Source organism: Camelus bactrianus, chromosome 3 (genome assembly GCF_048773025.1).
Source record: "Camelus bactrianus isolate YW-2024 breed Bactrian camel chromosome 3, ASM4877302v1, whole genome shotgun sequence".
NCBI classification, from domain to species: Eukaryota; Metazoa; Chordata; class Mammalia; order Artiodactyla; family Camelidae; genus Camelus; species Camelus bactrianus.
In genome coordinates this window covers 1,052,919-1,080,440 of record NC_133541.1, presented here as the reverse complement: position 1 = coordinate 1,080,440, position 27,522 = coordinate 1,052,919, and the positions used below count along the sequence as shown (strand labels likewise).

Below are 27,522 nucleotides of genomic sequence, written 5' to 3'. Positions count from 1 at the left end.
TGAGATTGCACATGGTGGAAGATGTCCCTCCAACCCTGTCTATCTTATGCTGGATGGCAGCCCAGAGGTTCGCTGTGCAGCAGCTACAAACAAGGTGTTACTCTCTGCAAGGGAAGGGACTGTGGAATTTCCACTGGTTGGCGAGCAACCCAGCTTTAATTTTTCCAGATACTCTGCATGTACAGGCTTATGACACTGGAGAACTTTGATGGCATCCTTTACTTTGAACCACTCTGTCTTCCTTCCTGTATTAACAGAATCTTCCCAGTCTTCTAATATTTCAGTGACAGTAAGGACATAGACATATGCCCTGTGCTTTCTGTCTTGGTTCTCAAATATGCCCAGGAGTCTGCCTGACTTTCCTTTGACTCCAGCCTCTTGGTAAGCCTCCCTCACGGCAGCACCGGCAGGCTCCTCCTGGGGCTCCAGTCCTCCTCCTGGGCCAGTCCACTGGTCCGGGACCGAAGCCTACCCACCTGCAGCACCTCGTCCTCCTGCTCGCTCCGGAAGCACAGGGACGCCGCCCGCTTCTTGAAGCCCTAGCGGTCCTAGGTCCGCGGCCTAGGGGGGCTTGGACCTCATCGCAGAGGCGGGCTCTCGCTGCCGCGGCCCCTGCGGAGGCCGCCACCCCGCCGGGGCGCGGGGGCGAGGGCGAGTCGGGGCCCAGGGCGACGCGGCCGGTCAGTCCCAGAGCCGGCGGCCGCTCCGACGCGGGGCGGGTCGCGAGCGCTGGTCCCTGCAGCCCGGGCGCCGCAGAGGGAGCGCGGCCTCCGCCCGGGCGTCTGTGGCTTTCCCCGGATCCCGCCGCCCGCTCGCCCCGGTTCCCGCCGCTGCCGCCGCCGCCCAGGGCCGAGCGGGGCGCGAGGTGCGGGGAGACGGCTGCAGGGGCTCCCGCCGGCCCGGCAGCAGCGCCGCGGCCGCGCGAGGCGTTTTGTGTCGGCTGCGGGCCGTCCCGTCAGGGCCCTCTGACGTGCTGCGTGTGCACAGGTGGCTGCGCGGTGCCCGTCAGTGCGCCGCCCGTGGCGGGGTCTGTGTTCGGGGACGGGTGTGTTTGTGGCTGCAGTTGCCGCAGTTCGTCCCGGCCCTCCAGACCTCCCCAGCCCCACTCTCGGCCTCGTGGTCCTGGCATGCCCGCTGCTTCTGCCCCGGATGCTTCCTCTGGGCTCCGCCCCCAGCACGTCCACGTCACGCCTGCTGCCTTAGTCCTGCAGAAATCCTGCGCTTTGGATTTGTGCCACCTTCTGTAAGTTGAAAGCTTCTGGACCAAGTGCGGCAGTGAGATGGAGTCAGAAGAGGAGGTGAGCAAAGTGATTTCTGTCTTGTACCTCTTTTTTTTTTCCTACCTTTTCAAGCTATTATTTCAAGATGCCTTTCTGAGGGCAAGGTTAAAATTCACTCCCTTAGCTTTGCTGTTATTCTTCATTTCTAATAAATTGGGAACTACACATACTGTACTTTTAAAAATGGTTGTATATGTTTACTCATTTGTTTTGGAATAAATTTGATGAAGATGAGTTTATGGGAAAGCAAAGTGTGACCAGGGGTTAGGAATTTAAGTGGAAAATTGAATCTTCATGAAGTTTTCCACATTTCATTAGATGTTAAATTCTACAGTGAAGTTTCATATGATTATTAACTATAAGTATATTCCTAAATATCGTGGTTAAACTTTTATTAAAATAATTTATCATAAAGCCATTAATATTTTTACATGATACAGTTGTTTGATTATTTAATTTTTCTTGTGAGATATTAGTCAGCAACCTCAGTTTTTTCTTTTAGTGATTTTGTAACAAGAATGAAAATATATTTTAAATCTGTGTGACACAGTTTTATTAAAATGACTTGAGAGTGTATGAGCATTTTTCAGTTTATTTTCTTCTTTCACATTATATTTTTAATTTTGTGTCCTTCTACATTGTATTCTAAAATTTGGAACCGATTGATATGTGCTTTTCACTTCACTATCATGAGGGATGTTTTTTCAAATGAAACTGAAAAATTTAGTAATTCATCTTTTGTCAGTATTAAAAGCAGACCAGCTAGGCTCCTTTGTGCCACACTAAAAATAATACCAGAACATAAGAAAGGTTTCTGTATTACTTTATGTGCTCCGTGATAGCGTCTTTTCTGTGAACACTCTCAATTCCAAATAAGACCCTGACATTGAAAATTTACTTGTACATACACAGGGGTTATATTATGCTTCCTTGACCCTTGAAATGAGTATGGATGCAGACAGAAATCTTTGCGTTGTTCTCCCTAAGTTATTGCCATCAGAGAGTCAGCAAAAGTGGTTGACCAAGCCCAAAGGAGGGTGCTGAGGGGAGTTGATGACCTGGACTTTTTCATAGGGGATGAAGCCATAGATAAACCCACGTATGCCACAAAGGTAAACTCCCCACCGGGATTTGCTTCTGTAAGTGTATCACCAAGAACAGAGAGTAGGATGAATCATGCAAAATGGTAGATTTCATAGCAATTGTACTTGTGAGCTGTGTATTTTATTCTTGTGTTGGAAAAGAGGTTTTGTTGTTGTTGGTTTTGAATGGGGTATTTTTCAATATTGAAGTATAGTTGATTTACAGTGTTGTGTTAGTTGAACAAGGTATTTTTCATGTGAGGAATCAAGTGAATTTAAGAAACCCCAGAATGCAGGATTGACTCTGGGAATGCTGGGCTTCATGTGAGAGCAAGATCTGCTTCTGTGGAAAATTGCAGGTTGACTCACTGACCTGTCAGATGTAGAAGAGCTGTAGACTGATTAATTAAAAAGAAGCACTAAAATTGTTTAACTAGGTATTTGTTCTAAAAACCTCCAAACTCCAAATGGAATGGTATGGCGGATTAGCTGTACTTTTGCATCTATTACTCCACTGTTAAGATGATACTTTGTACTTAGAGATGTGAAGTAGAATATAAATGATAATATAACTTAATATTTCTGGTAAAGTGCCTGTTATTTCTTTACATAAATTAACATTCACCCAGTGCAAAGGACCTGTTTTCTCTAATAACTCAGTCTCTTCTGGGCCAGTGTTTTTAAAACTGTTGCTCTTACTGACATGGACTGAAGCTTGACATAGTTTGTTTTCTCTTCCTTTAGTGGGCAATAAGACATGGAATAATTGAAGACTGAGATCTAATGGAGAGGTTCATGGAACAAGTTATTTTTAATTTTCCCTGAGCTGAACCTGAGGGCCATCAATTTTTGATGGTGAGTAACTGGGACTGAGAGAAGAGCCCTGTGGATTCTTGGTTGCTTAGATTTTAAACCCAGGATATTCTTCCCTGGGGAGTTTTTAATTCCCACTAAAGCTCTTTGTATGAGTTGGAGTGCTTTTGGGGCAAATAACAGAAGGCTCAACCAAAATGTCCAAAACCAAAGAGGGCTTATTATCCCACAAAACAGGATGCCAGTGTCAGGCCACTCAGGACTGGTTACTTGAGCAGCTCAGAGATGGAGGTGAGCACCCAGCCTAATTCACCTGTTTGACCTCTTGTGCTGGTTCCCCTCAGGCCCCAGGGTGGCTGCCCGAGTTCCTGTACTGACTTTTGGTGTATTTACTTTCAGAGTTTTAGAATTAAGACTCTCATCCTCAGAAACCTTCCTAGCAGATTTGCCCTGTCTGTCCGTGCCCAGTGTGGGCCCTAGAGGGGAACAAAATTACTTTGGTACATTTTGATGAGTCAAGATTCTCTCCTGTTGCTGGTAAGGGGACCACATCTCATCACCTGGCCCCAAGAGGTAAGTACCTAAACCGGCCTCCAGCAGCAAGGAATGAGGAGGGAGGAATGGGTTTGGGTAGGAAACCACCTGTGTAGTTAGGTGTCCTCCTGAAATAACTGGTTGGCTCTGACCTTTGCTTCTTACAGCAGAGGGAGCTGAGTCAAGGTGCTGTTTTGCCAAGGTTAAATCTCACACTAACACTGAGCTGAGTTACAGGCCCTGATATTGTGGATGTAATTGATCTTGTTCAGATGAAATAAAACAATAGAGAGAAATGAAGAGAAGTGTCTCTTGGTTGTGGAGCCTGTTTTCATTGTTTTATGTTCTTTTTAAGTTAAAATTAATTACATGTATAAAACACTTACTTTAAGGAGAGCAATTGCATGTAACATAAGCTGCACATTAAAACCTACATAATTTAGCTTTGCATTTTTTCCATGCTAGTGCATTGTCAAATGGTCCCTGATCCAATTATAATATTCTTCCTAATGTTAAATATGGAATATTCTTTAGAATTATCTGGCTTAAAATATGTTAAGTACAAGGCTGTTATGGTAGTTAGTGGAATCTATATATTTTGTGTCTATTAAATCAAGTCCTTGAAAGTGCTCTAAGCATTTTCCTGGCTGTATCTTTACAACTAGGAATTGCCACGTCCAAGTAATGTGTTTTACAGGCCACTGTGTATTTTCTCTCCTGTGTATCTACGATGGTTTATGTAAAATACATGGAGCCAGGAAGCTGACAGTATGTCTGAGTGGCTTTGTCTTTACAGCCAAAACAAATTACAGACTCCCACCTGCCATGCTTGGCATGTTCCCTTCTCTCATAAGTCACATAATTAACTGTTGATAGGACTCCAGGCATGGGCCTGGGGCCCAGCTTCCTCTCCCTGCCTGCCCCATCCCGCTCTGCTCAGAGGGAGTCTGAGTCTTAGGCCCGTGGAGCAAATGCAATCACCAGGACACAGCCCACAGGAAATTTTTCCTACCAGGAATTTTTCTGCTCTAGCTGGCATATACACCGCAGTACAATAAAACCAATTGCTGGGAATGAACTGGAGGTGCTTGGTATGAATATGGAAAAGCTTAAGTCCTTTGCCAAAAATGAGTATCTGAAGAGAATTTTCAAAAATAATTGTTTATTACATTAAACATAAGAAAATATTGTGTTACATTTATTGTACTTTGAAGTTAGGAGGTGTGTTTGCTGCATGATGTGACAGAGGAAGTTATGAGAAGGGTGGTTTTATCTCAGGCTTATGTCCTTCCTCATCAGTTAATGGGATAATTGAAGGGGAGTGAAGCAGGTACAGGGATTTGTGGCCATGTCCAGAAATTCATTGAATACATTTACTGAACCACTACATCAGCTAATGGCTTATTGGTGTAAAAGAGTCTAAAAGTTTTAAATTAAAGTTCCCTCAGTAGCCTATGAAATTGTCCCTTCTGACTGCCATGACAGACATCTGCACATCCATGGTGGGAATGAGCTCAGTAGGGCTCATGTTTTTCAAGAAGTTTCAGAGACTCAACTCATGTTGGTCATGTGGACTAAACAGATAGCAAATGGGAACCACACTCTTTTCTCTAATACTGAATTGCCCAGAGTTCAAGACAGAATCATATATTCTAAAGAACTGCAGTGCTCTTGAAGGGAAATTGAATTGTAACTGTAGAGGAGATTTGCAAACCTTTTTGAATATGAATCAGGGGAGGAAGAGCAAGCAGCAGTGCTGCCCAAGGATGCTGGGAACCAGGAGCTCTGCCATCCACCTGAGAGCAGGAAAGATGTGTGTCCCAGCTCAGGGATGGAGGATCATCCTTCCTTCATCCTTTTGTTCCAATCAAGTCCTCAGTAGCCTGTGTGCTGCCCACCCACATTGGCAAGGGCAGGTCTCCTTAGTCTGCTGCATGCTAAGCTCTTCCAGAGACACCCTCTCAGACACACCCCAGAAAGAATGGTTTACCAGCTCTCGGGGTACCCCTTAGCCCAGTCAATCTGACACATAATAATCACCATGATATGTGGCTTGTCCTGGCTTACCGCAGTAACTCCCTTCCTGGTTCATGAGGGTGGCTCAGACCTGCTCTGTCCTGTACACTAGCACTGGCCGGTGTGGAGCTGGACATCCTTGGCGCTGCTGAGTCTGTTAATGCTGGCCCATGTTTTCCCATTTTCAGTATATTGTCATCTCCACTCCTACTTGCCCTTCCTTGAGGATTTATGTTTTTAAAAATGTTTCTTTACTGCAGTTATGGAGAGGTTTGGGACTGGAGCAATATTAGTTGCATGTGTTCAGCTTGCTTTCTTTATCCAGAAATATGGATTGATTTTTATAGTACTGACTAATTATTCATTTTTGAATTAATACATGATGATATTTTACCATTATTATGAATAAAATGCTTATGTAACTTGCATTCATGTGAAGTTTTAATCATATACTTCAGTATTTAAAAAATAAGAAAAACTTGATATCTCCAATTTAGATCTCGTTTTATATAAATAATGGTTTTTGGAAGGTTTTATTTAAATTACTCCTCTAAAGGAACAATTACTGGTGGTAAACATAGGAGAAAAGGAGGATTGAGGAAAACATAGATTTATGATTATGGTTCTGAGAACCCAGAAGAATGTGTCTTTAATAATGCTGAATTTGATTCAGGAACCAGGAGAACCTAATTTTATTGTAAACATTCTCTTAATGGAAGTGTATAGATTTTAATGTTAGTTCTTCACAGATGGTGAATTGTTTGGCAGCAAGTACTAAAGTGTAAAAATCAGTGATTTAAGCAAGTTAAAGGTTTTATTTTTCTTAAAGTCATTTGTAGCAGGGAGGGCAGTGCTGGTATGTCAGATTTCTGGTGTCATTAGGGATCTGTGTGCTCTAGTATATTTAGCATATGGCTTCCATTCTAAGATTGCCTTAGATCACAAGTTAGCTGCTGCAGCTCCAGTCATCACCTCCATATTCCAGGAAAGAAGGGGTTAAGAGCAGAAGTGGGCCTACTACATAAGTCTACCTTCAACCTTGTAAGGAGCTTTCCCAGAAGACACATATAATAACTTTTGCTTCTTATTGGCCAGAACTTACTTAGCCATCCCTGTACACCAGGAAGTCTGGGAAATGCTGTTTTCTGGGCCTGTGATTGATCAGTGGTCTGTCATTAAGGCAGAAGGCAGAATAGATACTGGGTAGGGAAATTGCAGTGCCTGCCATAATGATGTGACTACAGGTATGAAGACAGTGGCAGATCAAGAATTCAGCTGTCTTCACAACTGTGGTTGGATATGGAAAGTGTTTTCCACGTTACAGAGCCAACAGGCTAGGGAAAAGCCACACCAGGATGTGCTGTGGCTTCTGCCCTGGGGTGAAGTCTTTCTTCTGTTAGCTTCTCCGCCTGTGGAGAAATAAACCAGGAAGTTGTATTGGGAGTTTCTGTGGCCTTCGCACACAGGCTGTAACTCAGGCTTTCACAACACTTGTAATTAATTTTTTTTTTCTTATTATAGAACTATAAGTGCGATTTAGAAAATTTGGAAGATTCTTGTGGGGCTTTTCACACTCCTATCCCATTATCATAAATATTAACATTTAGTATAGCTATACTTAATCTTTTCACTCATGTTTTTATATGACTTTGCATTCAATATTGTGTCCTCCATCCCTCTCCCCCATTTTCTTGCACGGTTTTCATAATCCTCGCTTTAATGGTCATGCAATCATGTATCCAGTGGTTGTTTCCTGTCTGTTTAGCAGCCCCACTATTTTTAGATGTTTACTTTTGTTTCCAGTTTCTTGGTTTTGTAAGACATAAAATAAATTAATATTTGCACAATTTTTTCTATATTTAGAGCATTTTTATATTAAGAATATAAAAATTATATATATATATATAATTTGGAGGTCCAGATGTGTTAATAATTTTGAATCTCTGGTATACTATTTCACACTGAAATCTTCAATGTACAAGAAGCCACATTATTTGAACTCTTAGGATTGATTAATATCATTTTTGATTATTTGACTTTTTAATTTGCAGTTTGAATACCTTTGATCTTAAACAGTTTTTCTTGTATTTATTAGTTGTATTTTATCCTTTGTGAATTGCCTATTCATGTCCTGGGTTTTGTACATATCAGTGTTTTATTGCTTTTATTGTTGCTATGATTTCTTTGAACTTTATTCTACTTAAATTTTTCTTTTGTGATAAAATGCACATACCATAAAATTTATCATTTTAACCATTTCTGAATGTACAGTTTGGTGAGTTGCGTACATTGACATTGTTGTGCAACCATCACCACCATCCATCTCAGGAACTTCTTCATCTTCCAAACTGAAACTCTGTCCACATTAAAGAATAACTCTCTTTCCCCCTCTCCCAGCCCTAGCCCCCACCATCCCCCCTCTGTCTCTATGACTGTAACTATTCTGGGTCCTCATATAAGTGGAATCATCCAGTATTAGTCCTTTCATGACTGGCTTATTTCACTTGGTATAAGGTCTTCAGGGTTCAGCCACATTGTAGCATGTGTCAGAATTTCCTTCCTTTTTTAGGGCTGAATAATATTCTGTTGTATGTATGGCCACAATCTGTTTATGGTGTGAACTCTTTCATATAACAGATAAGAATTTTTTGTCATAAGCAGATACTTTTTCTCACTTGATTTTTTGTAGGTTATGTTTTTGAACATCTATAATTGTAAATTTTTATGTAAGTAAACCTACTTTCCTTTGATGTTTATATATATTTTTCATTCATCTGGGATTTATTTGGAACATCACTTGACACTGAAATTAAACCCAGGAAGAATCCAGAGCCAGGGTTAATCTACTTCTTGTTGGAATGCCTTCTATAGGCTCACATTTTTTTTTAAACCAGGCAGGAAGGAAACATTGCATGACTATGCTCCCACTTTGCATACCTTTCTAGCCTTCGTCTCTTCATCCTATTCCCCCCTCTAATCAGTTTAAATGTTATGTTTATAAAATTAACTTATTAAGGTGCTTGGATTCCTCTTCAAGGTAAGAGAAGACTCTAGGTCTCTGGAGTTAATACATTCAATTTCTTCTGGTATGAGATATATTCTTGATATTACAGTTGATTGTTGATATATTCAGCAATTGCTAAAGGCCCAGCCCTCTCCCCACCAAGCATTTGCATGAATTAACTCACTTATTTAATCCCACAGACAATTGTGGGGTAGGTAGTTATTAGGCCTGTTTTTCAGGTTGGATAGGAGGTGCCATAAGGAGATATATTGTAACCTAAATATTGGAATCCACAGCTATTCTTCATGTGCTTTAAATGAAAGAAAACTAAAAAAAAAAAAAATCTGATACAGTAATCACTAACACAGTGCTAAATGTGTACTGGGAACATTAAGGTATTAACTAATTTGATCTCAGCCCCTTGAGGTAGGCACATTAAAATAAGTAATGTGTTGTTAAATAACGTTTAGATCATTTACTTACAATCTGCTTTTGATGACTTTATTATTTCTTGTCTATGTCTTAAGATTGCTTTCTCTCTCCCATTCAGGGAGTGTATTGATTCTAATCAGAGTAATTAAAACTTACTTGGGGCATGATGTTTGAGCTTTGTATCAGACAGGAGTATAAACTAAAGCCCCCAGCTAGTTGATAGCCAGATTTGATTATTTGCTTGAAGAGTTAGCATACACACAGCACAGAATTCAAAAGGTGCAGTACGATTTCCAGTGCAAGAGTGTCTCTTTCCCACTTCTGTGTTGCCTTCCAGATCCCCTTCCTGGAAGAAACCAACTTTACTGGTGCTTAACCAGCAATAATTATGTGCAGGCACATGGATTATACATAAACTTGCTTCATAAAATGGTAACAAAATTGACATACTATGGTACATTTTGATTTTTACTTTAAAAATTTTAGAAATTATAATTTGAAATATATAAAATTTACCCACTTAACACAGTTTTAAATGTATCATTTGGTAACATTACCTACATTGATATTGTGATGTAACAGAACTCTAGAAATTTTCCATCTTGCAAGATCAAAACTTTGTGCCCTTAAACAGCTCCTCATTTCTCTCCCTCATACACCTTGCTTTTTTAAAAAAATGTTGTAGATACAGAAGTATATTTAAGAATGTGTATGTATGGAGAGGCCTCTTTTCATGTAGCAAATTTATAGTAGATATTGTTTCATATCTGCAGACACACTGCCCATCCTTTTTAATTGCTGCGAAGTGTTACATTTTATGGATGTGACCTAATCTGTGTAATCAGTTCCTTGTTATGTGCAGTTATGTTTTTCTGATCTTGGAAGCTGTGACAACTGTGCACCTCTCTGAGGCACCTTGTTTTAGATGTCCCTTGGCTTGACAATGGAATTTGATTTTGTCTCATAGTCTTTGTTCAGAGACTTTCTCTTCAGTAGGTGAGTTTCTCACTGGCACATGCTGATGATTTTAGTGATAATAATGCACTTTCACTGAGTACGTTCCCCATGCCAGGTGCTGCCATGAGCACTTTGTTTAGACTCCTGTGAAGTCAGTGCTAATTATGCATAGAGAGAGGAAATCACTTTCCAAACTTGGTAAAATTGAAGGTGGGGTATAGCTGGGCTGATTGGAATTGGAGCTCTCCCGTTGCCCGTGCTGAAATGGCCTGGGCTGTGTGGCCGGTGTGTGTGGTCACAGCTGCTTTTCTGGTGCTGTGCTTTCTGGTTTTAGTGTGTTTTATTTATGTATGGATATTTTAAAACTCAGGCTTGGCTTTCTCTTTGGTTTCTATTGGGTGCATATTCGTTCTGATAATTGGTAAAACATATTTTAACATAACTGTACTTTTGTATAAGATATTTACCTGTATTTGTTTAGGGATGATTACTTCCTACTGTGCTTAGTGACCACGTTGGTACATGGCCACATTTCTTACCTCCTCCTCCTTTCTTCTATCACCTGCTTTTGATTGTTTATGTTAGTGAACTTACTCTGATATTTATGTTTGTGACTTTATGTTTACTGCTGTCTCTGCTGCTCTACCAAGAAAACAATATCTTTTGATTCCATGACACAAGGGCATCAGTGTCTTTATATTTTCCTCCTTTCCATCTGTGCCTGTCAACTTGATACTACTCCTGTTGTTTTAATTTATAATATTTACATTATGTTCTATAGCTATAGATTCTCCCAGAAAAGAAAAGCATTTATCCCTACATCTTAAATGGACTACTTGCTCACTGTAAGTCTTTGGCTGTACTTTATGCATTCTTATTATTTGGCTAAAGCTTATTGTCTGATGGTTAATTCATGAAGGGTTCATAGAAACAAAATTCTCTCAAGTTGTTGTATGTTTAAAGATATTTTGTTTTTGCAACAGACTTGACTGGCAGTGTGGCCAGATATAGAAATCTGGGGTCATATTTTCCTGCCAGAAAACTCTGTAAATGTGGCCCTGTGTGTCCCAGTGTCCTGCATGCAGCTGTGCCAATGGCCAAGACAGGCTGCCCTTTTCCTGCTTTAAGAGTATGTTGCTCTGCTCAATAAGCCTAACAAAACACCATAGGCTGAGTGGCTTCAACAACAGACAGTTGTTTTCTCACAGCTCTGGGGGCTTTAGGTCTGAGATCAAGGTGCCTTCATGGTTGGTTTATGATCAGATCTCTCTTCCTGGCTTGCAGATTGCCTCCTTCTCACCAGGTCCTTGTGTGGCTCTTCCTCTGTGTGTGAGTGAGAGAGAGCTCCCTGATCCCTCTGTCTTATCCTGCAGATATGTTAGTGCTGTCCTGTGACCTCACTGATCCTGGATTACCCCTCTAGGGGCTTCATCTCCAAACAGAGTCACCTGAGGGTTGCAGCTTCAGCATAAGAGTTTTGGGACACACAGCTCAGTATATAACAAAGGGTAATGTGGATTTTTATTTATTTATTTTTTTGCCAAAAGGCCTAGATTTTTTTCCCTTTCTTTTTTTTTTTTTTCTCCTTTTCTCTCTCTTTTTTCCCCTAGCTTAAATATGTGATTTAAATCCATATTTATTAACATGGAAAAATGTTCAACATGTTGCTGAATGACAAAAAGCAGTTTTATTTATTTTTATCTTTCTGTAATCCTGTTAATTTCCTCCTATTAGATAATAGTTATAATTTTAAATAGACATTTTAAAAAACTCGGATATCTATGTCATGATATTCATCTGTTTTATTTTTATATTTTTCTGGGTACATGTTTTTTACCTGCCATTTGTTTTTTCCTATTTTCTCTCTCCCTTCTCTTCTTCTTTGAGTGTTTTTATATGGCGTTTTGCTAGTCTCTTTGTGTTCTTTCCTCATCTTTGAGTGAGGGGATCTCTTTCTGAACTGGCTGTGTGTCGGGTTTAGGCTGGGTGGTGGGCAGTGTCTGGGTGAAGCAGCTTCTGTCCCAGGCTTGTCTTTCTCACAGCTGATGGTGGAGGTGTAACTTCTCACCTTGCTGCCTGTGCTCTGAGTGGAGCGACCTGGGGAGCGAGGCTCCTGAAGCTGTGCTGCTCAGACTGCTCTGACTCCAAGCAAGGGCTCTCTGCTTTTGCTCTTCTCTGGAGAACTGGATATTGCCTGGTATCTGAAGTCACTGGTGTTCTCTTTCCATGTCCTCACTCATCTGGTCTCAGTGGAGCTGTTATTGCCCTTGGCAGCTCAGTGCACGTCTCTTCAGATTCACGATGTTTGGGTGTTCTGTTATCCGAGGTGGAGTTTCCTTTTCTGTAGCTTGTTCTTGTTTTGGGGTGGATTAGTAAGAGCAGAAGTGTTTAGAGAGGCTTTACTCTCACAAAGATTTTAAACCTCACAGCCAAAATATGTTTAATCAATCACTCTGTGTGTACTCTGTCTGTCAAATTAAGGAGTTGTACAGCATCTTAATGAACATGCTTTTAGATTAACATTTTGCTGTTCTGATGTAATTACATGAAATTTGGGTGAACACTAAATATAGTGAATATTTCCTTACAGACAGAACCTCCTCTGAATACATCAGAAAATAAAGAATATCTTGCAGAAATTATGTTCAAATTTTTTAATGTACCGGGACTCTACATTGCAGTTCAGGTAAGGACAAGTGACTTTCATGATTCCCAAGTGACCTTAGTTGTCTAATGTGGAAGAAATGGTGATTCTAGAGGCGTCTGTAAGATTGTGTGGTGTGGTTTCTTTTCCCATGCACTCAAGTGCACATGAACTCATCCCATTCAGGTCTGAGCTCAAACACTGTACAGAGCAATTTCTGTGATTTATGTTTTTTCTGCTGGTGTAGAGTTTGTCCAGCTTTTGTCTGTTTACATTCATTAAAATCTAAGGTATCTTCAGGAAGACAAGATCAAGATGTAGGTGTGGTTCTTTGGCTTTTTTTTCTTCTGTTCATAAAAAAGAAAATATACTATATAATCTGTTAAAACAAAACAAAATGAAACAAAATAAATGTCTTTCAAGGGTTTCCCTTTGTGGATCTGAGCTCCTGTGGTTCCATGAGTTTGCAGAACTTCCCCTGAAGCTGCTTGTTCTTCGTGGGGTGGTTTGTTGTTTTTAGGTTTAATGTATCTGTCACTCTATATAAGGGAATTGACTGAAATTTGGGGGAATAAATGATAAAATTGTTTTCCAAAATGCTTCCTGCATATTCTATTCCCTTACTTGTAGGAAAAAAGAGGAGGAGTTGCATAGATGTTTAACATGGAAGATTCCACATGCTGTGTCCTCTGTGTGGTGATTCTCAGTAGACAGTGATGTCTTAAAGGCTCTGAAAATGCCTACATTAGGAAACTCTGTTTATTCCACCACTTCCAAAGTTAACCAGAAATATTCCCCCACCCCTAAGCTGTTTCTGTTCCATGGAGTAGGAGACACTTCAGGAAGCACTGGCCCAGTGGTTCTCAAAGTGATCTATGCAGCAAGGTCTCCTCAAAAGTGTTTTTTTCAAAATACACATTCTCAGAATTTATATCAGACCACGGGTTTCCAGCCTCAAAATTTTGGATTGGGCAGTCCTCAGGGGAGGGGAGGGTACTGAGCTGTGTTTTGGATGTCTAGCAGCATCTCTGGTCTTGACCCACCAGGGGAAGCACCACCACCAGCCTCCCCTCCCTCGAGTGTGACAGCGAGAAATGGCACCAGATATTGCCAGGTTCTCCTTGGGGGCAAAATTGCCCCTGGTTGAGAACCACTATCCTGGTTCTGCCAGATGAGAATTTCTGGGTGCCAGGCCCAGTATTTTGTCTTTCTAAAGTCCCCACAAGTAGTCTTATTGCAATCCATCTGTGGACCCACACTGGGAACCAGTGGATTAGAAATTAAAACCTCCTGATTCCACAATAAAATTCCTTTCTCTCTGGCTTTCCTTTGAAAAGCTTTGATTTATCTAAGTGCACAGAATTTACATGTTATTTGCCCACGTTGGAATTTGGATTTGGGAGGATGATGGAAGGTAGGGAAGGGAAAGGTCATTCAGACTCAGTAAGAAAGAAAGGGCTTATTGCTCCAACCTGAAGATAGGCTTGTGGAACACTTGAGAAAGTCCCCATGCTGATGGTCTCTGTGGTATTTGTGAATGCAGTGCTGGCCTTAGCTGTGTAGTGGACATCATGATAAGTTGGTGAACACACATTAACAGGAATTATCATTGACAGCAGGGATGGGGTCACTCACACAATCCCAATGGTCAGCAGGGCTCCGAGTTCTGCTCTGTCTGTGGGCCTAACCTGATTTGAGGTGAAGGAAGCAGTGAAAGAAAAATCCCTTCTGTTAATTAAAGCACCACTTTTGAAGACATACCTGTACTTAGCAAAGGTAACAAGAGCCTTTAAACACAGTTGTGTGAGAAAGTGGAAGATGCCTAGTGTCTCTGGCACTGGCAGTTGGAAATTTGCAGTAGCAGATTTGTGCAGTCTGGTGTCAGCAGTCGTCTGATGTCCCTGGGCTCTGCTTGGCCCCGGTGTCACTTTGCCAGGAGGGTTTTCCTGACTTTCATTCTGAACTGTAATCTGGATATCAGTGGGTGCAGCACATGAACATTTGGAGGATGATTTTGTGTTCTGTGACAATCCTCTGGAGAGGATTTGTTTCTTGCTTTTTAAAAATTTTTTAAGAGCCAAGAAGGAGAGATTGTTCACCTTGACTTGCAGGATGCTCTGCAATGTCACTTTTTGGTTTTAATTTTCAAAATATAACAGAAGTGATTTCTAATTCAGGATTCAAGAGACTATATATATATATATATATATATATATATATATATATATATATATACATATATATTTAGTACAATGGACTAGTTAAATGAATTATTTAAAGTTTTTTTTTTAATAAATTGAAGCTATCTGGAGGGGGTTACATTGGGAATTCAGACCTGCCTTTCCTTCTCCACGTCCCTTCTTGGAGGCAACCCCTGATACTAATGTTTGTTATTTTGTGTATTACAAGTATCTTTTGTGCAAATATAGGTTTGTGTGTTTATGTGCTAAGCTCCTTTTAAAAATGCAATAAATGAATCACTATGCTATACACTGGAAACTAACAGAATTTTGTAAATCAACTAAGACAAATTTAAAAAATGCAAACTAGTTTTTTTTTAAAAAACAATTCATTTATTTCATTTAAAAATAGTCACTGTTTTATTTCAGGACGTTGCAGAGATGATGTACTAATATGCTGGTGCTTTAATACCTCAAAGTTCAGAAATCACTGCAGGGGGAGGCTGATGTGTCTACAGTCAGGAGGAAAAAGCCAAATCTTTCCCCTCTGTCATTGCACCCTGCCAGTGTCCCCTTTGCCCGGGGGTGAGGTGAGGAAGGAGGCCTGCAGAGCATGCTCTGTGCTCCCAGCCCCTTCATCCAGTCTCAGAACACTGCCCCCTCCTGGGTGTGAGGTGTTTAGGTGCCACTTGCTGTGTGGCCCTGCCTGGCTCCTCTCTGAGGTCACGTCCTCAGAGGTCAGTGCAGGCCAAGGTCAGGGCCTGTGCCTGTGGGTCTGCTTCCTGGCCTCCCCTGTGCATCTGAAACAAGTTTCACACTACGTGCAGGCCCACAGAGAAAGTTGTTGTTCAAATTTTTCTCTGTTTCTTAATGCAGTTTTTTCCCCCATTTATAAAAATTACATTTACTGTACGAAATTTAGGTAAAATGGAGAAATGTAAAGAAGAAAATAGAATGACCCACAAACCTGCCCAGAGGGCTGTGCCACACTTTTTTGGTATAGTCTACTGAGCTCTTTTTCTTAGACAAAAAACACACATTTTAAGCACAGTTGGGATACCCTCCATCTGATTTCATGTTCTAATTGTGCAATGTGCTCCTGAGGTTGTATTTTGCATATTGACTTATCCCTGATGTATCTTTATGGTTAAATACTCTGTGGAAAGGTATTTAGTAACTACCTGACAGCCCATCATGTGGGTGTAGCACAACTCACTTACTTGTTTTCCTACCATTGGCTGTGGTTTTTTTTAATATATTTAATCTGTGATGAAGCTGATACCCAAAATGGGTTGAATTAATTTTAGAAAATGTTATATGTAATGTATTGAGTATAGAAATTGTGAATAGTTTCTGTTTGTGAGAGCTACAGTTCTTATGATTTTTTTATTTTAATAATGTGTACATATCTTTTATCTTGATCTTAAATATTTTACAATTGGCTTGGGCTCCTGAGAAAGGCTACACACTCTCTCACTTCTAGAAGTTGGGCACCTCAGAAGACATAAGAGGAATTCAGTCACCTGTTCTTGCAACTTCAGTGGTAACTGTGCTTGTACATAGTGGAACTGATCCATCTGTCAGATGGATGAGGATTTGCTCCAGCCTTCTGTCTCCATGAGTGTGTGACAAGCAGCCAGTGCCATCAGGGAGCTCAGAGTGCCTCCTGTACCTGGTGCAGGTGGGGACATTGTCCACTCTGCACAGCTACTCCCACCAGCATGAGCTGGACCTTCCCAGCCTGTGGCCTGCATGTTGAGTGGCACCCCAGGGGGCTGGTGAGGACCTGGGACCACACAGCAGCTCCTGGCCCTCTCCTGCTGGTGATGGCTGACAGCCTGGTCACTGGTCCGGGAGGGCAGCTGGGTGAGCAGATCCAAACTCCCCCCAGCATGGATCTCACATAGCATAGGGTTGAGGGGAACCTGCCAGACTGTTCCTTCCTACCAAGTGCAGCTCTTACTAGAGTGAGCAGATCGGTTATTGAGTCCTTAATGCATGCCTAAACCATGCTGTGTACTTGACCCGCTGCCTGTCACTGGGTCTCTTCTGTGCACCCACTCACCGCATATGATGTGTGAAGGTGCCAAGGCTGAAACATATGTGTTAACAGATGTGGCCATGGTTACTCTGCCCACAGATGTGGAACCAGGATCTGAGTCCTGGTTGTCACACTCTAAGTCCTGCATGCTAACCAGGTGGTTGACTTTTAAATGCAAGCCAATTTGTAGTTGGTTTAAAAATTAATAGTTAAACAGCAAAAAAAAAAATGTGACAATGAATATATATATGTTCATGCATAACTGAAAAATTGTGCTCTACACTGGAATTTGACAAAATATTGTAAAATGCCTATAACTCAATAAAAATGTTTATAAAATTAATAGTTAAAACTTTTTCCTTTTTGTTAGAGGAACAATAAAATGACCCATTGTTCGGACAGACAGCAGCATTTTGGAAATTAACTGCCTTCTGTGGTTTTCTCTTCACATTCCTAATTGAAATGCCATTTTGTTTGCTTACAGAGCATCTCAGGTTCTCCTAATGGAATTGCATGCATGGTCATTTTATTCCCCCTCCCCCAGTCCTGAGCTTTGCACAGAGTGGAGATTCAGTAAATGCTTGCATTGCCAGGGCAGGTGGGGTCAGGAGTCTAACTTACAGTCCAGGGAGGGCGTTCCTCCTGGAGTTACTCACATGGTGTTTTGCCTCTCTGTCTCCCCAGGTGGAAGGTTAGGTAATTGGAAGCTGCATCAAACACATCCCTATTGCAGGTAGAGATATGTATTTCATTCAACAGCTGCCAAGTGAGAGGGAGGTGGGATTCCCTCCTGAGCAACCACTGGAGACCACAAAGGCCATTAAGGTAAAAACAGATGGGAAATGGGACAGTTTGGTGGTGAGAGAGAAATAGTGTTTGCACACTTCCCCTTGTGGCCACCACCCCTGCTCCCACTGTACCTTCCCTCCCCTAACCATGAATGTGGGTCTCCATCTGTTTACCACTTGAATTAAGGGGCTAAAAACTTAGCCTCTTCTCTGAACATGGATGCTTGTGGAGTTCTCCAGCTGTAAATGAGAGCAGCTTGATAACTGGTATTGAGCATCCTGCCTAGTATGATGTCATTTAATTGGAGCCTGATTAGACAGAACCTTCAATTAGCCAATGTGTCTTGCACCTCTCCCTCCAGGCTTCATTTCCCGAGTAAGGAGCAGACAGCAGCAGCAGTGACTGTGAGGAATCCTGTGCAGTCAGCCAGAATTGAAACTCATTTCCAGCTCTTGCTGTGTGTGGATCTGTACCCTGAGAATTACCATTCAGAGTGATGCTGTTCTAGGGTGAATCATTGAACAGAGTCCACCTGTGTTTTCTAGACTCCGTTACCATGCTGGAGGAGTTACAGGAAGCTCTAAAATTAAATCAGTAAGATTCGGAGGAAAATGGCTCATTGGTCCTTATTTAAAATGCCCACTTGACTGATCCATCGGTTTGGTCTTTGTGTCACTCTGTAGGTAGCAGTTGACAGACCCCTTTCAAAGTAATTTTCTCTTAAGGTTGTAAAATCAGGACAAATTACTGTTTTGTTTTTGTTTTGTTTTAGTCAAAATGAAGAGATTCTTAGTAATACAAGGATAATTATTATATAAAGAGCAAAGATTTTGTTTTGGAGAAAAATTTAAGCATGGAAGTGACATGTGACCTTGAACACACAGTTTCTGAGCTGCAGGGGAGTTTAAGGGAGGTTAGCCTCCCCCCTTCCCTCCCACTTTTGCACCCAGTAACAAGCTGGTTTAAGGAAAGCTAGTGCCTGGGGGGGAGTCCCACATTTTGCATGACACTCTTGGTGGACGGAGAGGTATTTTTAGGACAGGGTGCACAGGTGCGAGTCAGGGCCCGTGTGAGTAGGGTGGCTGGGTGCCCGGGTGTACCCAGGACTAGAGTTTCCAGGGATGGGTCACTTCACAGCTTGGGTGTGTGGTCCTGGGCAGCCCATGGGAGTCAATCATTTCCCCCTGGGGGAAGGTTTACAGAAGTAGCATAAGACTTTCTTTTTATGTTAAAATATTTCCTAGAACTTCCCCTAGTCCTTTCCTTGTGTTTCTTCAAGGAAATAAATTTGGATAGTTGACACAAGTTCCCTCACCTCCCCATTCCTGTTACCAATATGTCTCACAGCCTCTGGCTCCTGACTGTCGGGGTGGCCATGCAGGTGAGAAGGGCCCTGAGTATGCTGACTGTGACAGAGGCTGCTCTCTTGGTCCTCGTGGTGGGCTTTACCTTCCTCACTGGCTCTCTGGGGTCCATCTCTGACCCTGAACCAGGTTTGGCCCATTTGGGCAGTGACAATGTATCACTCAGCCATGAAAGTAGGCAGTGGAAGAGCTCCTTGTGTTCCCTGCAGGTCAGCCACCCCATCCCTGCTGTCAGTTAGTTCTTGCCCCAATTCCCTCTGTGGGAGTGGGTCAGAGTTACCCTGTGTCTTGTTGCCCCTGTGGGCAGGAGTGGGCCTGTGGATGCGTGGATTCTGTTGGTGGGGACAGTGGTGGTCCAGGACTTGGGGCTGACACACTGCACACCATCAACACTGTGGAGGCACTTCCTGCCTTCAGTTAAGCCTCTGAGTTGCTGTGAGACATTGACCTGGTGTCTTAGGACAACTTACTGTTTCTGCCCTCAGCCTGGTAGATTTGAAGTTGTATGGGGTGACCCACTCACTCAGTTATCAGTGAGCACAGGGGTGTGTAGCAAGTCTGACCCATCAGTCTTACAGTTGTGCAGAGTATACCAAGGATGGTATTAGGTTTCATTTCAGGGATTCTAAGAAATTTTGAACTTAGTATCATGAAAATGCCTTCAGAGGTCCTCCTGAGCACCAGCTTTTGGCCTGACAAAGTGCAGGCATTGAACAAAGCCCACCTGGCCCACAGGAAGCTGACTTTCAGAATCCGGTACCCAGGGGCCAACTGCTGTTCTTGTGAGGTTAGCTCTAATGACAGATGATCAACCCAGAGACCCCCAGTCATGCATCACCAGCTGAGGAAACACTTTGCACAGCACAGGCTGGGGCTGGCACTGAGCGGGTTTTCATGCCCCAATCTGTGGCAGCTCCATCCTGCCAAAGTTGGGATTTCCTTTGGTTCATGGTCCCAGCACCTTATAAAGTGCTCTGCCATTTACTTATTTATCACTGTCACTTGTTACTCTGACTCTCAGCCAGTGTATGGGCCAGTGGGCAGGGGTCTGTGTGTGTTTTATTCACTTGTGCATCCCACGTGCCTAGGCACTCACTAACCCTCTGTCATGGAGCCACTGAGTGTGCTGTGTCAGACCGCAGAGCAGGTTAACCACCTGCCAATCGGATGTGGTGACCACAGGGCCAGATCTGCTGCCTTCAGATCTGGGTTGGGCTGCGATGCGGGTCTGCTTGTCCCAGTGGGTGGCAGCGAGTGCCTGGGCAGGTGCCACGTGGGGGCATACAAGGAGTAAGAAGAGAGGAGATGGAGACTAGGCACTTGATAGGCACCGTCAGACATCATCTCAGATAGTAGGCAGCAACATGTGACACAGTGAGGCTGGGACTAATAGCAGAGCTGGAAAGAAAGCAGAGTACGTGGCCAGAGCATAGCTGTTAGACATCACTGAGCCCAGTAAGTGTCCCTTGGAGCTGTGGCATTGGGCAGGACTGATGTCGGGGGTTTGTGGTGCTAGAGTTACTGGGTGTTTGCCGGAGGGCAGACTGGGTGGCCGCTAATGCCTGGTGACATCTGTGTGTGTGTGTCTGCAGGAGAAGTACTGTCACATTTGCCCCAATATAGTCAAGAAGTTTGCCAAGTATGACGTGGATCAGCGGAAGTGGATCAAACAGCAAACAGGGAACAATGCCATAAGCCAGAAGAAATTCATTATCGATGTTGGCTAGGAAAGTTTCCCAGGCCCTGAAATTTTCTTTCACCCAGAGGTAAGACATTTGCTTTCTGAGTGTGCAGAGAATGACGTGTGTGGAGCAATGCTGTCACCTTGTGTGTGCAAGAGTGGCTCCCCGTTGGGCTCCCAAGTGAGGTGGCCACCTTACAGGGAGGACCTTGGGAGTGTAGGCTGCAGCTTCAGTGGCTGCTCTGGCTCCTGCATGGTCCACACACTTGACTGGGTGTTTCATCATGCTCCTCTTTGGGTCTGGTTTTCTGTTAAACAGTTAATGGTTGGTTAAACCAAGAGTGGTTAGGAAGAAGCTTTAAGAGCAATAGAAGAGAATGGATTTGAAATTCATCTCCTACTGATATGAAAACTAGTTAATCTCGAGGATTGATTGGAATTTGCCTCTGTATAAGAGTACGATAGCGTACATATAACCTTCCCATCACACATGACGATCCATCCCCAGTCCAACATTTAACCCAGTACAGCTGGTCCTGCTGCGTTCCCTGCTGCAAGTTAGATAAAGCTTCTGTCTGAGGACAGCCTTGGAAAGAAGAATTAAAGATATCATCAGTTTAGCAAGTAGTCACAAAGAATTATTACTGCGTTTGTAAAAGCAGTAACTAAGAGGCAATATTTTAAGGTTTAAGTAAAATGGACTTTATTTGTATTTTGGTATATTTTTTGCCTCATTCAGTTTACATTTAATAGGTAAATACAAACCACTGCCTGTTCTTCGATGTGTGTGACTGTTCAGGGAAATGGCACACAATGTATGTCTGACAGTACCTGATATCACGGCACTCATTCGCTCGTGATAGTCTTCAGATAAAATAGACATAAACCAGCAAAGTCCAGTGAACAGCTGCATGGCGCCTTCTTCTTCCCTCGAGCACATTGACACTTTTCATGATTTTTAAAGCATTTTTAAGAATTTTGTAATTGAATTACTTATACTTTAGCTTATTTCACTTATGGAATTGAATGTAAGATTTTTTAGTTAATAACATGGTTATTACCATATTGATTGTTTCACCTAGAAGCCACCACCATTCCCCATTCCCAGTCTTCTAGCTCAGATTTACAGTGTGAGTCACTGACTAGGTTTTTTCTTATATCCTGGCTAACTTTTTCATGACATTAGTGTCTATACATCACATGCTCATTATCTACAATATTTTTCATTACATGCCACATACACTGAGCACTTGCTTTTTACAATCTCGTATAAAGTTTGAGTCACTGTGTATTCTAAGGCAGGGCTGGTCTGACTTCTTTACTGTTTGATTTCTTTTCCCTCTCTAAACCCACACATTTCATCTCTTGAAGGGACATATCACCATCACTCCATGCACAGAGTCACTTGGATTAATTTGACACATTCATTCCAATGTGATGATTTAAAAGGCATAGTGAATTCTGTATTTGTTAAAGTTACATTTTAAAAAATTGTTGAGAGAAATGTGTATTGTTTCTTTTATATCTGTACAAAATTCTGTTCACCAACCTGGATTTTATGCAATCCATCTCAGATGTTGTTGGCAAAGTAATACAGAACTGTCCCATTGATGTCCACCATCTGCTATATAAGGTAAAAGCTGCTTGGGTAACATGCTTGGATTTCATTCTGAAATTAAAGGCCCAGCATTCTGAGAATAATAGACCCTTACCATCAGTCTGCAGATAGTCCTATTTGACTTCTGTATTATAGGATTTGTTAAGGGCCTGATTCCTGGTAAAATATTTTTCTTGGAGTGAGGGTGACTTAAATGCTTGGCAGTATAACTCAGTTAGCCAGAAGTATTTGATTTAAATATTCTAGTATCTCTTATTCTTATCTGCCCAGCTGTATTTTTAAATTGGACAATTTTAACCCTCCATGTTGACTGAAAAATCAAGGGGGTCCTTCCCCTCTTGCTTTCTGTGAGTTTGCTGGTCTTGCTTCATGAGTATTTAGATTAGTGCCAGATGTGTTATTGTCAGAGAGAAGGAGGAATCTGAAATGAACAATCAGAAAATGCTCATGTAATGTTTCTCCAAAATTCTTTGAGTGCAGGGAATTTTGAAACTTGAAAGGAGAAAAAGGCAGTTCATGTAACTGTAGGATGAAGGAAGTGTTGCTGAAAGCCAGAGGGGAGGGGCAGAAAGTGGCAGTCAGCTGGCCCTGCTTCCCTGCCTGCTCACCTCTGTCTGCACATCCTGCTCTTCCCCAAGACCACGTCTCCCCTTCACAGATGCAGGGGCCTGGCCCTTAGGGGGGAGAGGACCAGGCTCAGTAGGGAGGGCTTAATACAGTTTATTTCATCTGGACAGTAGAATACTATTCAGCCTTTAAAAAGAATAAGGTAAAGCAAAGTAAATTCAAATGAAAAGATGTCTACAGTATATATTGTCAAATGAAAAAGCAAGTTGTAAAATTTACACATAGTATTATTTCATTTTATTTAAAATATACTTTATGTATATATATATATAAGAAAAGGTATTGAATGATATGTGTTAAACTCCTTAAAGGAAATAAAATATATCTGGGCAAGAGATGGATAACTCTTACTTTCTACTCTTTGTGTTTTAAAATTATTTTAAATTTTATGGTTAATAAATGTTATTTTTATTATTTGAAAACATTTTCTATATAGACAAATTTGATGGGTAAAAGCAAATAATAATTTGGTTTTTATTGGTATATAACCTTAATTAAACACATCTCACCTCCAGTAAATGTGCAAGGAAGGGAAAGCAAAGGCAGATGAGAGTATTAAGTTTAGTGCAATATGTGGCTTGTTCTCCCTACTTCTTAAATCTCACATAACGTCAGCTGTGTCTTCCTGTCCATGAAAGCAAGGAACAAGTGTGCACTATCTAGTTCTCATTTCTTCATGGTGGAGATGGAACTTCTGCCAGCAGTAAGGATTGCTCATGCTGGGGTTGAGTTTTCTCATTTGATCATTTAGTTTGCTTTCAATAGATTTACAGGATTCTTGAAGTAGAGCTGGACTTCTAGCCTGAGTACCTTATTTAACAGATGATGACACTGAGCTCTACAGATAGGAAAAGGAGGCAAAACTGGAGGGACCTGGGTCACATGGGGCAAACTGGTCTTCGACGTTTTTCTAATTGAGGTAGGGTTGATGTACAATACTATATAAGTTCCAGGTTGTAGTTTTTAAAGGTTATACTCCATTTATAGTTATTATAAGATATCAGCTATATTCCCTGTGCTGTATAACATATACTTGCAGCTTATTTATTGTATAAGTAGTAGTTTGTACCTCTTAATTCCCTATCCCAGTCTTGCTCTCCCCTCTTCCCTGTCTCCATGGATACCCATTAGTTTGTTCTCCATACCTGTGAGTCTGTTTTTTGTTGTTGTTGTTGTTGTTGTTATGTTCACTAGTTTTCTTTTTCAGAGTTCACATATAAGTGATATTCTACAGTATTTGTTTTTTCTGTTTGACTTATTTCACTCAGCATAATACTCCCCAAGTCCATCTATATTGTTGCAGATGGCAACATTTCATTTTTTTATGGCTCAGTAATATTCCATTTTATATATACCACAACTTCTTTATCCAGTCATCTGTTGATGGACACTTAGTTTGCTTCCATATCTTGGCAATTGTAAACAAGGTTACCATGAACATTGGGGTTCATATATATTTTTAGGTTAATGTTTTCATTTTCTTTGGATGAATACCCAGAAGTGGAATTGCTAGATCATATATTAGTTCTATTTTTAGTTTTTTGAGAAGCCACCGTCCTGTTTTCCATTGTGGTTGTAATAGTTTGCATTTCTATTGTTCCTTCTTTTCCTAGTTTGGGTGTATAAATTGTACTGACTAAACCCAGAGTGAACTAGTTGCTCACAGTGTCTCTCAATGTGACTACACATTGAATCAAGTGGGAAGCTTTTCAAATCAGGATGCCTGGGCCAATTATATCAGAATCTCTGGGTGGGGGTTTGTGATTTTGGGGGACTCAGCTCCTGAGGAGACTGATGCGCATGGACAGCCAGGGCTGAAAACTGGCTTCAAGCAGCACATGCTGCCTGCAATGACTTGACCTCCTGGATAAATCACAGGCCTCCAGGACTCAGCTCTCACACACTAGTCTCTGTATAAACTATACACCAACAGTGTATATGGGTTCAATTTTCTCCACATTGTTGCTGAATGTTTGTGGTTTTGTGGTCTTTTTGATGATAGCCATCCTGGTAGACACGAGGTAATATCTCACTGTGGTTTTAATTTGCATTTCTCTGATGATTAACAACACTGAATGTCTTTTCACTGCCTGTTTTCTTGGCTCAGTGGCAGGAACTATAGGTCGATTTTCTTTTGATGAAGCAAGTAGGAGGAGGCTTGCTTTAGGTCCTGCTGACAACACCTGAGATCTTCTTGGTCACTGAGTGAACACCTTACTCAGGCTCATTGACAAGAAAAAGGTGGTGGAGAATATAAAATGTGGCTTTGAAAATTCAGACATTTTAGAAAACTAAAACTTTTTTTAAGAAGTAGTCATAATCTAATTTTTATTTCAGTCTGTTCTGTAGATAAGGATGTTCACATGCTGCCTTTTTTTTTTAATTTATTTTTTGTTCAGTTTCCAAGTGTGTTGGAGGTTGGGTCTGGGAATGGTTCTTCTTTTTCATTTTATTATAGCTCTCTATCTTTATGGGTTAAAGATTGTCAGTTATCTGTTGTAGACGTGAAGGGCTTTTTTTAAGTGGAAGATTTCCTATGTTGGCTGCGCACATTTCCATGATATTGCTGTGAGATCTGTTTTTGGTATGGTGTGGTGCCATGCCATTCTTGTGAGTGCATTGCCTGTTATTTCTATGATTGTCAATGTGGTTTTTGTTGTGGTGAACACAATGTACTTTTGTTGTTTAAAAGAGCCTCATTTTGATTAGGTGTTTATCACAGATTGGAGAGTGGCTAGGGCTTCTCCTTTTATTGGAATTGAGACTTCCAAACCATTTCTGGGGTGCAGGCTGTGGTATGTGGTGTTGGAATGTTTCCAATACACACTCATAACAGTTCCTTTGCCCTTTCTATTGCCATGGGAATGTCCAAATTCTACGCAGAAACACCAGTGGAAACAAATCTAAAGATGTCATGCACTAGGGCCTCCTGTAATGATCCTTCAGTCCCCCAGCTGGGTCCTCAGTGCAGTATCAGGTCAGTGCCATCCCTATTGTCACATTTTCATGTAGTAGACAAGGCTGATGGAAAGGCTTCAACTTCCCCTTCTGTGCACCCAGATCTCTGCTCTTGGCTCTCTCTTCCTTGTGGCATGGGGCCACCAAGACAATCACTGAGCATATCCACACCCTCTGCATTGGACCCAATAAAAATCACAGTTGTGCCTATGAAATATGCAGGTTCTTTGGCCATGGATTCTGATTTCAACCCGAACTTCCCCTGGGTCTCTCAGACCAAAATTATGATGATTCTGATAGAACCGTGCTTCTCTTCTATTGCAAAAATGCCAAATTGGGCCCTGGACCTGCAGAGATAGTGAATATGTCCATGAGATACCTAGATAATCCACACCATGTGCGTCAGTAATGTTGCTTTTTGAATTCAGGTCCCAGGCAGTTCTGTTCCATAGACACTACCAATCACAGAAAACAACACACTCCAACCCCATGAGACTCAGTCTGTGCCATCAGCCTCAGCCCTCTCCCTCAGCTTCAGCAGACATTCCTAGCTCAGCATCAACTGCTCAAGTCAAGGTCTGGGGATTGATTACAGGGATATTTTGTGCTGGTTTCTTTCAGTTCTGTCAGCCAGGCATCTGCTGTGCACTCCTCTCACCCTCATTGGATCTCCTTCAATCCCAACTGATCTCTCTGTGTGTGTCCCAGTAAAAGATTGTTTTCTCCATTTGGGTCCCTCACCAAAAGTCAGGTCCTGCACTGATTTCCTTTCCTACTTTTCTTTTTCCTCCTTCCCAATTTTGTGAGGACCTTTTCTGTCTCTTGAAGTAAGCTGTAGTCTTGTACCTTTTCATAAGAGGGAGCAACAAACATTATTATTCAATGTCAGCATTAATTTTTTAGCTTAAAGTTTGGCTTAGATTTAAGACATATCTCTTGGAATCAAATAGACCTAGATGTGAATAGTAAGAGATAAGAAATAAGTAAGAGACAGAAAAGGTGATATTGATGTTCAACCAATGTCCAGCATGTGTCCTGAGCCAAGGGGTGAGTGTACATGGATGAGAGTGAGCTAAGAATGCACTTGTAATCAAGAAAATATATCAAACACAAGAATGTTATATGGGGATTAAGTTTTATAGGAGAAGAGGAATGAAATGAGTTCTGCAAGGGAAACAACTATGTAAAATTCCTGGCTTTTCTAGAACAGTTTGTTTATAATGTGTGTGTGTTTTTTTTTTTTTTTATATGGATGACATGGTAGATACAAAATCACTTTGGTATTTAATTTAGCTTCCATTGTGTACATTAAAAAGAGTGGTTTTTGTAAATCAATATTTATAATGTAAGAATCACCATCTTTTACAATGATTTAAAGTCAAGATAAAATTTTTATATATTATCTTTTTAAATGGATGAGGAAAGGACACAGTGTTTCAAAATCCTTTAAGAGGGTAGTGGATGAAAAAACATTCAGGCACTATGTTCTAAAATGCCTGGAA

The 27,522-nt window shown here is 41.5% G+C and overlaps 2 pseudogenes; one reads left to right on the top strand and one right to left on the bottom strand.

Moving 5' to 3' along the window:
* Window positions 1–39: 39 nt before the first annotated feature.
* Window positions 40–1,129, bottom strand: LOC141577256 (diphosphoinositol polyphosphate phosphohydrolase 2 pseudogene; annotated as a pseudogene).
* Window positions 1,128–26,379, top strand: LOC141577255 (actin-related protein 3B-like; annotated as a pseudogene).
* The last annotated feature ends 1,143 nt before the right edge of the window (window positions 26,380–27,522 follow it).